Consider the following 10,277-nt stretch of genomic DNA (forward strand, 5'->3'; position numbering starts at 1 on the left):
GTGACCTGAGCCAGGACACGTGTGGAGAGTGTCACCGTTTACCGACACAGCCAGACAGAACCTGTTTTCCAACTCTCTGCTTGGATTTGGAAAGAAAACATGTCTAAGGTTGATCTGAAAATGTTAGAAATATTTGATGTCTTCAGGAAGTTGCCTGGTCCTAGATGTTAAAACACCTTTAAACAAGTAACATCTTAATCACTGATCTACAACCAGGCCAACATGCAGAGTGCATGCTGTCTGCTGCAGGTACATTAGGTGTTGGAGATTACCACAGTAATATAATATTACTCATTAACAATACCATCATTACCTCTTTCAACTAACACATGTCTGAATGCCAGATGGGACTTCTGAGTGTGAACAGAGTTTTGAGAGAGCAGAATAAAATCTGAGCATGAAAACAAGGATCGAAGCTCTCAACGTGACAAAATACACTCTTGATTAAAGGCAGGATAGTATTCCTGGATTTCATTGCTAACAAACAGTGAACATGGTAGATGGGTGACGAGTTAAAGACCTGTAACTGAATCCCTTTAGACCTAGCCCTTTGACCGGGCCACTGCAGCTCGTAGATTTTAGTTTCCTGTTCCTGAAGTGCTGTTTGGCTTTTTAGATAAACGCAGCAGGTCAGCATGATCATGTCTCCGTTTTGGCCTGTCTGTTCACAAGTCTTCATTTTAACTGTTTCTCAGGCCTCTACCTCTTTAACAGAATTTGTGTATTCCTCAAAAACATGCAAATATGAATACATTGGTTTATTTATACATAACTATCTAAAAATACGATGTACCAAATCTTTCCTGTCGTCTGCCCTCTAGTGGAGGAGGTAAGGACTGGAAGGTAGTGATGGGAAAAATGAAGCCCCATGAAACAACGGGGCTTAAACGGCTCGAGGCCTCGGCTAAGTTCTTCAAGACACTTCCATCTGCTGGATGATTTAATGTATTACGACATTCTATCACTTCATAGTACTACAAAGTATGTAGATACATCGAAATTGGGTGTATTGTTCTCCTTTTGTGCAAAAGTGAAATATAAAATATAATTATTAATTAAAATTTTAGCTGGATGGAAACCTTAAATGTAAAAACAGAACAATAATAATAAAAGGGATACAATAAACAATAATAAAATCACACTGCTCGTCCAGACATTTATGTGAAAAGCTTTTGTGAATCAAGGCGATAAAGTCAATTCCAATAAAAGTTTCCAAAAACTTACTGGTTTTACTCATTTTTATTCAAAAACAAAAGTTTCTGCTAGGTTTTTGGGTTGAGCCCGTTCCTTTTTTTTGTACAGTATTCCCCCAGCCTTTCAAAAAACCCTTTCACATGGCACAGATGATGCTGGGGAGCACAGGAACGTTTTTGCCAACCCATAAAGGTGTGGATATCAACTTTTTGTCTTGCTCCAGTGGAGCAACGGATCCTCATTTCGTGGAATGTTGTGCTCTCCAGTCCCTCTGGGATTAATTATTGATTGATTGATTGATAGCGGTCAACTTCAATAGTGGTATCTGCCACCACACTTGAGCTGCTGCTGATGGTTTGGTCCAGCAGATGCTGGCCTAGCTAGGCCAGTGTAAAGGGTTAATTTACATGTTATTTAATGAACCATGAGACATGAGATTCCATAGAAAATATGAAATCAATCTGATGGACCTTTGGGTACTTTTAACCAGAAGATTGGAACTTTTTATTGCAAGGATTATGTAACACTTCATATTGACTGAGAGACAACAGAAAAGAGTCAAGTTTTAAAAGTTTAAAGATTTATTACAAAACAAATTAAACTAGACTAACTTTAAACACTAAATGTATGGTGTAACTAAGGTGAAGTGAGATGGAGAATGGGAGTGAAGGTGATGTATTCGCGCTAAGCTATGATTTGGAGATTCATAAACACATAAGACGCCATGTTGCCGCTCCACACATGCCCTTAGAATGAAACCTCCGTACAGATCCAGACTGCCAGGTCCTCGAACCCCTCTTTCGGTACCGGAGCCGATGAAACAGCGTCAGCAGTACGACCGACTAGTCTTTGGATTGTCTCCAGGTAAAAGCGACAGATGGTTGACAGCGTCAGATGGACCCGGAGGGTCAATGAGTTCAGCTTTTATTCTGAAAGGAACCGTTGCTTGGTTGGAACAGCAACAGGTTTTATCCAGCTTGTCGTTGGTTCTTTCGGCTGAAGAGGAAAGTTACGGATTGGCCACTCCGACACTTCTCTAGAACGCTTTGAACTGGCGTTAAAGATGACGTGGGCATAGTTTTATACTTCGGATGTTTTGGTTTATGGTTGAATGAAAAGATGACAGATTTACCAAACACCACCAAAACCACGCCTCCGTCAGATCTGGCAGATTCTGACTGGATCAGTGAAAGCAACGTGTGATGTGGCTTAGCCTTATGTGAGATCAGTCCTAGTGGAAACATTTAAAGTCACATTACGTATTATATTCTATAGGATTATAATAAAGTAATTAATATTTTCATTTCACAAATGGTTTCACATCTTATTGACTAACACTTTGTTTGATTAGCTTATTAAAAATAGAGTTCTTTGATTTATTAAAAAGAAAGAGTCCTTTGCCTTCATTCTTCTCTTGCGCTGGAAAGGAAAACCGTTTAGGAGCAGATGCATGAGACCTTGAACAATATCTCATGCAGATTAGTTCTTGCTGAGGAGATGGGGAAATGACTTATAGATGGAAAACTGTCATTTCATTCCGTTACACCAGGCACCTTGCTGATGTGGCAGTGTGAGTGTCCTGTCAAAGTGTCCCGATTGATCATGCGCCCTGGCCACTTGGCCAAGGGGATGTCCCTTTGGCTGACTGGTTAGAGCGTATGACTCTTACCCGGGAGTCTGGGGATCGAATCCCGCCCGGGCCCTCGTTTCTCCACCTTGCCACACTTACGAGGACACTGTCCTTCCTTGGTCAAAGAAAACAATAAATGGAAAAGCCTTAACTCATGTGACCATGGCTCTGCAGCGATCAAGTCACATCATATGAGGTCACGTTATATTTTATACGTATAAGTTTCAATATAAATGTGTAACAAGCCATTTAAATATGTAAGCAAGTTACTTCCTCCTTGCTCAGCTAGGTAAATGGCTAGCAAACGGGAGAACAAAAGCCTTGGTAAAACACGAACATTGGAACATACCTTGGCGGTTCCTGATGACATCTCCTAGGCAACTGGGATGGGACCAACTCATCAAGCCAAGGTTCCTTGATATTGAGAAATACCCAGTGTTTCCATCTACGTTGGCCCATGAGGACATAATGCATTTACTGATTTGTAACTAGAGGTCACAAAACGTTCACTATTCATAAACATTGTTTCACACTGTAGCGTTATGGTTTATGCTCTTTTATGAAAGAGGAACCATTCCACATATTAGTGATATTAATTTTATTAAATTAATAACCAAATTGTATAGTTTTAAGAAGACTCAAAGGTTGTTTTCATCGATAAACTGACGATAATATCCGTGTGTCTGTGTTTCAGTTCAATGAAGAAACAAGTTTGACAATTAAAAGTTTTAATTCTTCAAATTAAACTAATGATTTTGAAATTGACAAACAGGAAATAACAATCAACATTGGCAACTTTGTGAGACAATCTTTAACAGTTGATATGCTGTTCTCGCTCAAATAGACCTTGTGGTGAATGTGTGAAGATTGAACATGAGGTGAGATGAAGGCATGTGGGTGTGCATTTGATTTTGCTTCAGGAAGAAACAGGTGTCTGAGTGAGGTGATGGTTTGGATAAACTTAGGTCTTATTGAAAAACTGCATCAAACGCTAACTACCGTGTTCTGCCTCACCGAAAATCAGACCCTCTTTTAGATCCGGGACGCCAGAGGATGGTGATGTTCATCCAGGTGACACCAGCGGCTGGCAGAGGAGACGGAGGTGTCCGCGGCCCGGTCCAGAGATGCCCGCGGTACACGTCGATGGAAAAACGTTTGCAGATGCGTTTTGTTAAGTTTAGTTCACTCAGAAATCAAAAGACTCGGTATGAGTCTGCGTTAGAAGTTGCGATTCAGCTATTCTGTCTGGCTGACAGGAACAGCGTGGGGGGGGGGGGGGGGGGATGAGCCGATCGGCTCTGTCCCCCCTTTGGTTTCTTCAGGTCCTCTCTCTTTCGTTGTCCAACACGAACTGAATCCTAAGCTGAAACTTACCAAAAGCCTTTCTCTTCTCAAAGCAAACGTGTGCGTCAGCAAATGTGTTTTGGAGTTTACTGTGAGAATTTGTGTGTGGGTGTGCTTGAGTGTGTGTGTGAAGGTCGTTAACAAACATCCTCAAACATTATTTAAGTATGGATTCATTAATCCATTATAATTACCCAAAGCATATGAATCATTCATTTGATTAAACACATTTATAATGAGCAAAATGATAATGATTATTCTTTAACATTAAAATCAAGAAAGGAAGTTTAAGACTTGTTGTGACTACATTTCCTGGGAACACATCTTCTGGCAGACTGCAGGTGGCAGATGTTATGGTTTCCAGCAGACTCTTGCAGACTTCATGTCTGCAAAGGTCTCAATCTGTGGGTGAAAGTTCTCAGCGACCCAGCTCTTTGACCCAGCCGAGTCAAATGACCTTTTGCACAGAAAACCCATATTTCCTCACGTTACAACACATTTACCTTTTCACTCATTGCCAGTGATGAAAGGGAGTCTGGTGTGTGTCATTTTACTGGAGGTTTCAATGCCAGGGATTTTTTACCCTAATGAGTTGGTAAGGTCTTACTCAAACACAAAAATACTGCTTGCTTGCAGTGATTTAGGTATGTACTGCCACCTATCGCCAGGGACAATAGGGAGCCTAAGTCACTTCCGCATCACGGGTACCTGGAAGAACGAAAAAATGAATACAAGGCAACAGGGCTAAAAACACTATTTTCTTTGATGTGTATTACTGGTTTTGGTTCTTGCCTTTGTGGACTTTGGGTTCCTCGTATTGGTTCGTCTTTTCTTGCTGTTGTTTTCCTTTGTTTATTGCCCATATTGGGTATCTGCAGGTTTTTTAAGCGTTTTGTATATGTTGGTCCACTTGTTTACAGTCTTGTTATGTTCGCTCAATGCTATAATGTTCTGATCACTGTTGTGATTATTTGGGCACGAATAATTTGTAAGCTTTTACTTACTTTTTGGATTCATCAATAAATTCGTAAATATGGAAATATTTACCAAATTATTAATTAATTAGGATATTAGAATATCCACGGGGCACCACCCCTTTTAACAGGGGAAAATGAATCCGAAACCTCTTATCAATCTTGTCTAAACTTTCTGTGAAATCGTAACGAGCTGCAGTTAAATTTTATATCACACAAACAAATTCACTTGAAACAAAACTGAATTGGCAATACATTTATAAACTAATATATTCACTTCAGCTCCTTCTGAAGCGTTAATCAATCAATATCAACCAACCTATTTTATCAACAACAATTAACAATGAAACAATGAAATGATCCTGTAAAACAATCTGACCCAATAAGTGTGTGTTTTAGTCTTGTGTCCTCCTAAACACTGAAAACCAAAATGTGTGTGTGTGTGTGCGTGAGTGGGCAACTTTCACTTTAAAATTCCGAAGCACAGTAAAACTTCAAAAAACTTCTAAACCGCTTCACAAAGCTCAATAAACAAACAAAGATCAATCATAAACAAATTAAATATCTAAATATTTGTTAATGCTGTGGCCACAGCCTAACAACTTAGACATTAAACTGAAAGAAAAGATCTTACTTCAGTTGTTCCGATGGCGTTTTTGGTACGGGAAATAGAGAAAGCCGTTGGTATTTTAAAGCAAATCGCGCGGTGTGATTGCTTATTCTGGCTTATTAGAGAGAAAACGGAAGAGAAAGTGAGAGAGAGAAAAACTTTGAACGAACGAAACAGCGAAGCGTCCCTCAGTTTCCAATCGGCGTTCTCCGTTGATTTGACGTTTTCCGCTGCTTTTCCGCGGCTCTGCGTTTCCACTTCAGCCGCCAGGCCTCGTGCACACGCGGTCCGGAGCGGCAGCAACGAGCGTGTCCTCGCGCCAGTCAAACTTCTGGACAAAAGACGATAAGTTTAGTTTTTCGCTGGGATTTATAGACTCCTCTGTCTGGTGGGCTGACTCTGTGTGGGTCAGCACATGCGCAGAAACCCGTGCTCCGCTTTGGTGATGTCATCACGCTGCTAATGGGAAATGAAGTTGTTGCTGGCGCTGACTTTTAATATCTGCTTTTCAGAGCGCAGATGACAGTCTTTTGGAGACTGCATAGTAATTTCCTCATGAGGGCAGACCCTCAACATCACTAACATTTTATGTCCACAAAGAACACAAGCCTGGAGGAGTTCTGCTGTGCGGTGGAGTTGCAAATCCTAACGGTTAGCTTCTACTAGCCCAGACATTTTCTACTGATTCCTGGATGCTAAAACAACAACAGCCTTACCTGTTATGAGTTGAAACGGGTGAGTCCAAGCAACAGCTTGATGTAGAGCTGCCAGGCTTTTCAAATCCTAGCTTTACACTAAATCCTATCAGAAGCTAATGCAGGAGATAGGTGTAGAACCCAATTTTCATGTTCAGTCTGCATGTTAAACTCAGAGTGACTGATCAGTTTTAAGCAAAAGTTTGTTTTCAGAAAGGAACCTGTTTAACTAGCAACTTTCACATTTTGGGTTTGTTTTGTTCTCGTTACATTTCTTACAGTTTAAACATCCAAATATTTTTGTCTTTAACACTGACACAGGATCTTCAGACTGTAGCCACACAGGCGCCCTTCAGCGTTTCCTCGTTCATATTAATACAGTCATTGTAAAAGCTTGGCAGACAACCCGTCTTTTATAAGTCCAAAAGAGGATGCTTCTATGAATAAAACATTACTACATTCAAATATAACACCAAACAAAAGTGGCTTTTCCGGATGATTTAATACCATTGATGAGTTACATTTTACATGATGGACATCACCAGAGGTGGAAGAAGTGAATTTACACTGCAGCAATAGATGGAAATCAGTTCTTCAGTGCTTGAAAACTACAAGTCAGTTAACTAAACCAGCTATAAATATGAATAATGTTGAATAAAGTGTTATAATGTGCTTGTACTACTTTTTAGGTAATCAAATATACATGTGGGTAAGATCCAGCAGCAGATGGCTGAAACTGATTTTTAAGGATGGCCTGGACGACTTTCGGAGACAAACAGAAGTAATTGTGTTGGTTGTGTTAAAGGTCAAAACCAACATACGGTACACGTGTTGTGAAGGCCCACTTGGCCTCACTAGGGCTGAACGATCTATTGGTTTTGATTTCAAACAGCATGATCATGTGACAGTCAAAGCTGCTGTTTTTTAGTGGTTTTGACTGATCCAGGATCTGTTGTGTCAACTTTTTTTACATCCAGGGCTTCCCCCCAGTGTGTTATGGCAGCCGAACAGCCAGCGTGGGGGAGGGGTGTACCGCCCAGAGCGGACAGAGCTGCACCTTTAGGTTATTTTCCCACACACAGCGCTGCTAGAGCTGATAATAATGGCACCGTAGGTGAGCACAGGACAGAGACTCCTCCCACATCGGAGCACGTTCAAGCTGATTTTTAAAGCTTGGTTTATGCTTTGCGCACTTTAGTTGACTTGAAAGTTGAACTTCTTTTAAAATGGTTTGAATTTTTATGATGGCACACGTTAGTTCAAACAAGCCAACGAGTCAGAGTGTCTCTTTCGATGCATGTCTGTCTCACGGAGCTGCCCGCAGCATAAGCTAGGTTTTATAGCAGTTTAGTGAGGAAAAACGTGCAGCCAGCCTGCCTTGGTAGTGCAGGGAAAACGGTGAGCATTGTTTATTGAATACATTTGAAAGCTGTTTCTACCTTCAGATTTACTTCTTGCATGTTTGGAGTAGAACAAGAACCTGTTTTTTATAAAGCACCTCTCTAGATAAAAATCACAAGTTGCTTCACAAGCACATTAAAAAGTAAAAAAAAAGATATAAATATAATAATGGGAAAATATTAATAGCTTTAACTGATTTTACTGTATGAGAGTAAATATTAACGTGAATAATTGGTTTTACTAGATTAGAGTCTAGACCAGGGTTTCTCAACCTTTTTCAGCTAAACGCCCCCCAAGTCATGCTGAAATCCCTTACTGCCCACCAATGTCCCACGCAGAGAAACGGAAAGTTTTTTGATACAAAAATAATAATTTAAAAAAATAAATAAATAAACAATTCAGCCTCGAGTTGAAACAGTTTCATACAAATATGTCATTAAAAAAGTATCATAAAAAAGTGTTTTTAGCTATTAGCAACAAGACATCTTAGGAAGCTATAATCCTCGGTCCAGTAAATTTGAGCTTCGAGCAAACATACTGCTAATGCTACCTCTCTTCGAGTGTCTCTCTTTAAATACCTGAAAATAGTTCAGTTCCTTTGAAGCTTTGTCTGGATGCATTTTGGACAAGTGCTCCTTAAGCCGGGAGGGTTTCATTGCTTTGTTTCAAAAAACTTGTTCACAAAGCAGGCACATGGGGAGTTGTGGATTCGTGGGTGAAGGACTAAATCCATACCGAAGGTAGTCCACATTGTACTGTCAGCACTTCTTTTTATTCTGAGCCATTGTCTGTTATAAATGTCCTGTATCGCTAGCGCCCACCATTAGCATCTCAGCGCCCCCTTCAGAGGCAAAAAACTTTCACCGCCCCCTTATATAGTCTGAATGCCCACTAGGGGGCGCTACAGCCCCCGTTGAGAAACCCTGGTCTAGACCATGTTTTCACTTAATATAGAGGATGGCTTGGCAGGCTACTGTTATACCTTTGTTTGGAGAAAATCGTGAATAGAACTGAAATCACAATTTCTGCTAAAAAAATCGCAATTTCAATCTTTTCCTAAACTCGTTCAGCCCTACTCATCACCATGTTGAACATTTTCAAGAATACATGCTCCCACGTGGGCATGGTCCAGCCAGTGGTTTCCAGTTAGTACACCCCACTGGAGGATGGGCCAGTGTGGATGAGGGACACAAATATGAAGTTCATCACGGGGGTTGGTGGAGGGTGCCATAGGGCAGGTAGAAAAGGGGGCAATTGAGCGGGGTGTCTGGTTTTCTGTGAAAAAGACAAAGGTGATGGTAACAAGGAAGAGAGTAGGGGGAGCGGTTTGATTTGTTATATGGACAGGAAGTGGAAAGATTGATGCATGGAGGAAGATGGTGGGGTAAATAGGAGTGGCGTTGTAGGTGCTGGAACTTCAGGTGGAGGGTGGATTGTTTTTAGATAGAATCTGGATTTATGTTGAAGAAAAACAAGGACTGGACTCTTTAAACAAAACTGGGAACCCCGTTGAAAGCAGCCATCTGGAATTTTCCCCTTTAAGGATTCAGACTGGATTTTTTGGAAATTCGTAAAAGTGATAAGACTTACCCTGCACTGCAATATAAAGTAGGCCAGCTGTACGAAACAGGCGGCCCGCGGGCCTTGGCCCCTGAACCACGCGCACCCCCTCCCTGGTCCGACCGTCAAGCAGGAGAGGTAGGAACGGCGCCGGTGTGCATCAACTTCAAGGTCGTTTTGTTAAGTGGCCTCGGACCAGTACCCCTGATGTATCGGACCAGTACGCCTGATGTATCGGACCAGTACGCCTGATGTATCGGACCAGTACGCCTGATGTATCGGACCAGTACCCCTGATGAAGACTACACATCAGGAAAAATGTCTTTGGGCTAATCCCACTCTCCATCCCGTAGAGCTCCATGCACGGAGCGCTGAAGTACCTGGACTCATGCAGAGCTGGTGGCATTTCTGGACAAGTCTTTAAAATATGTGTGGACATGAATGAAGAGCTTGGACAATACTTGGATGACGTGTTTTAGTTCTTTTAGCTGGCTAGAGGGGCGTGTTCCCGAACGAGAGGCATACCTTCCAGCTGCAAGCATGAAACAGGGAGGCAGGCTTAAAGGTGCGACCCCCCCCCCTCCCAGATGGTGCCCTTTGAGAATAAACCTCCAGATTCCTGCTTGTACAGTTTGTGAGTGATATATCATGAATTTGAGTTTAGTAGCTAAGCTTCTGTTTATGGAGTTTGTCGTTTAATGTCCAGGGAGCTGGGCAACATCATGTGTGCATCTTTTAAGGGCGCCCTGGCCCTATCAGAGACCAGCCAGGCAAAAACATCACAGTCAACCCCAGAAAAAGTGGAGTTGAGTTCGACAGCTCGTGTCGAATAATATTACAGAACAGAAATAAATATTCCCAACAACACA

The sequence above is a fragment of the Nothobranchius furzeri genome, chromosome 2 (genome assembly GCF_043380555.1).
Source record: "Nothobranchius furzeri strain GRZ-AD chromosome 2, NfurGRZ-RIMD1, whole genome shotgun sequence".
Lineage (NCBI taxonomy): Eukaryota > Metazoa > Chordata > Actinopteri > Cyprinodontiformes > Nothobranchiidae > Nothobranchius > Nothobranchius furzeri.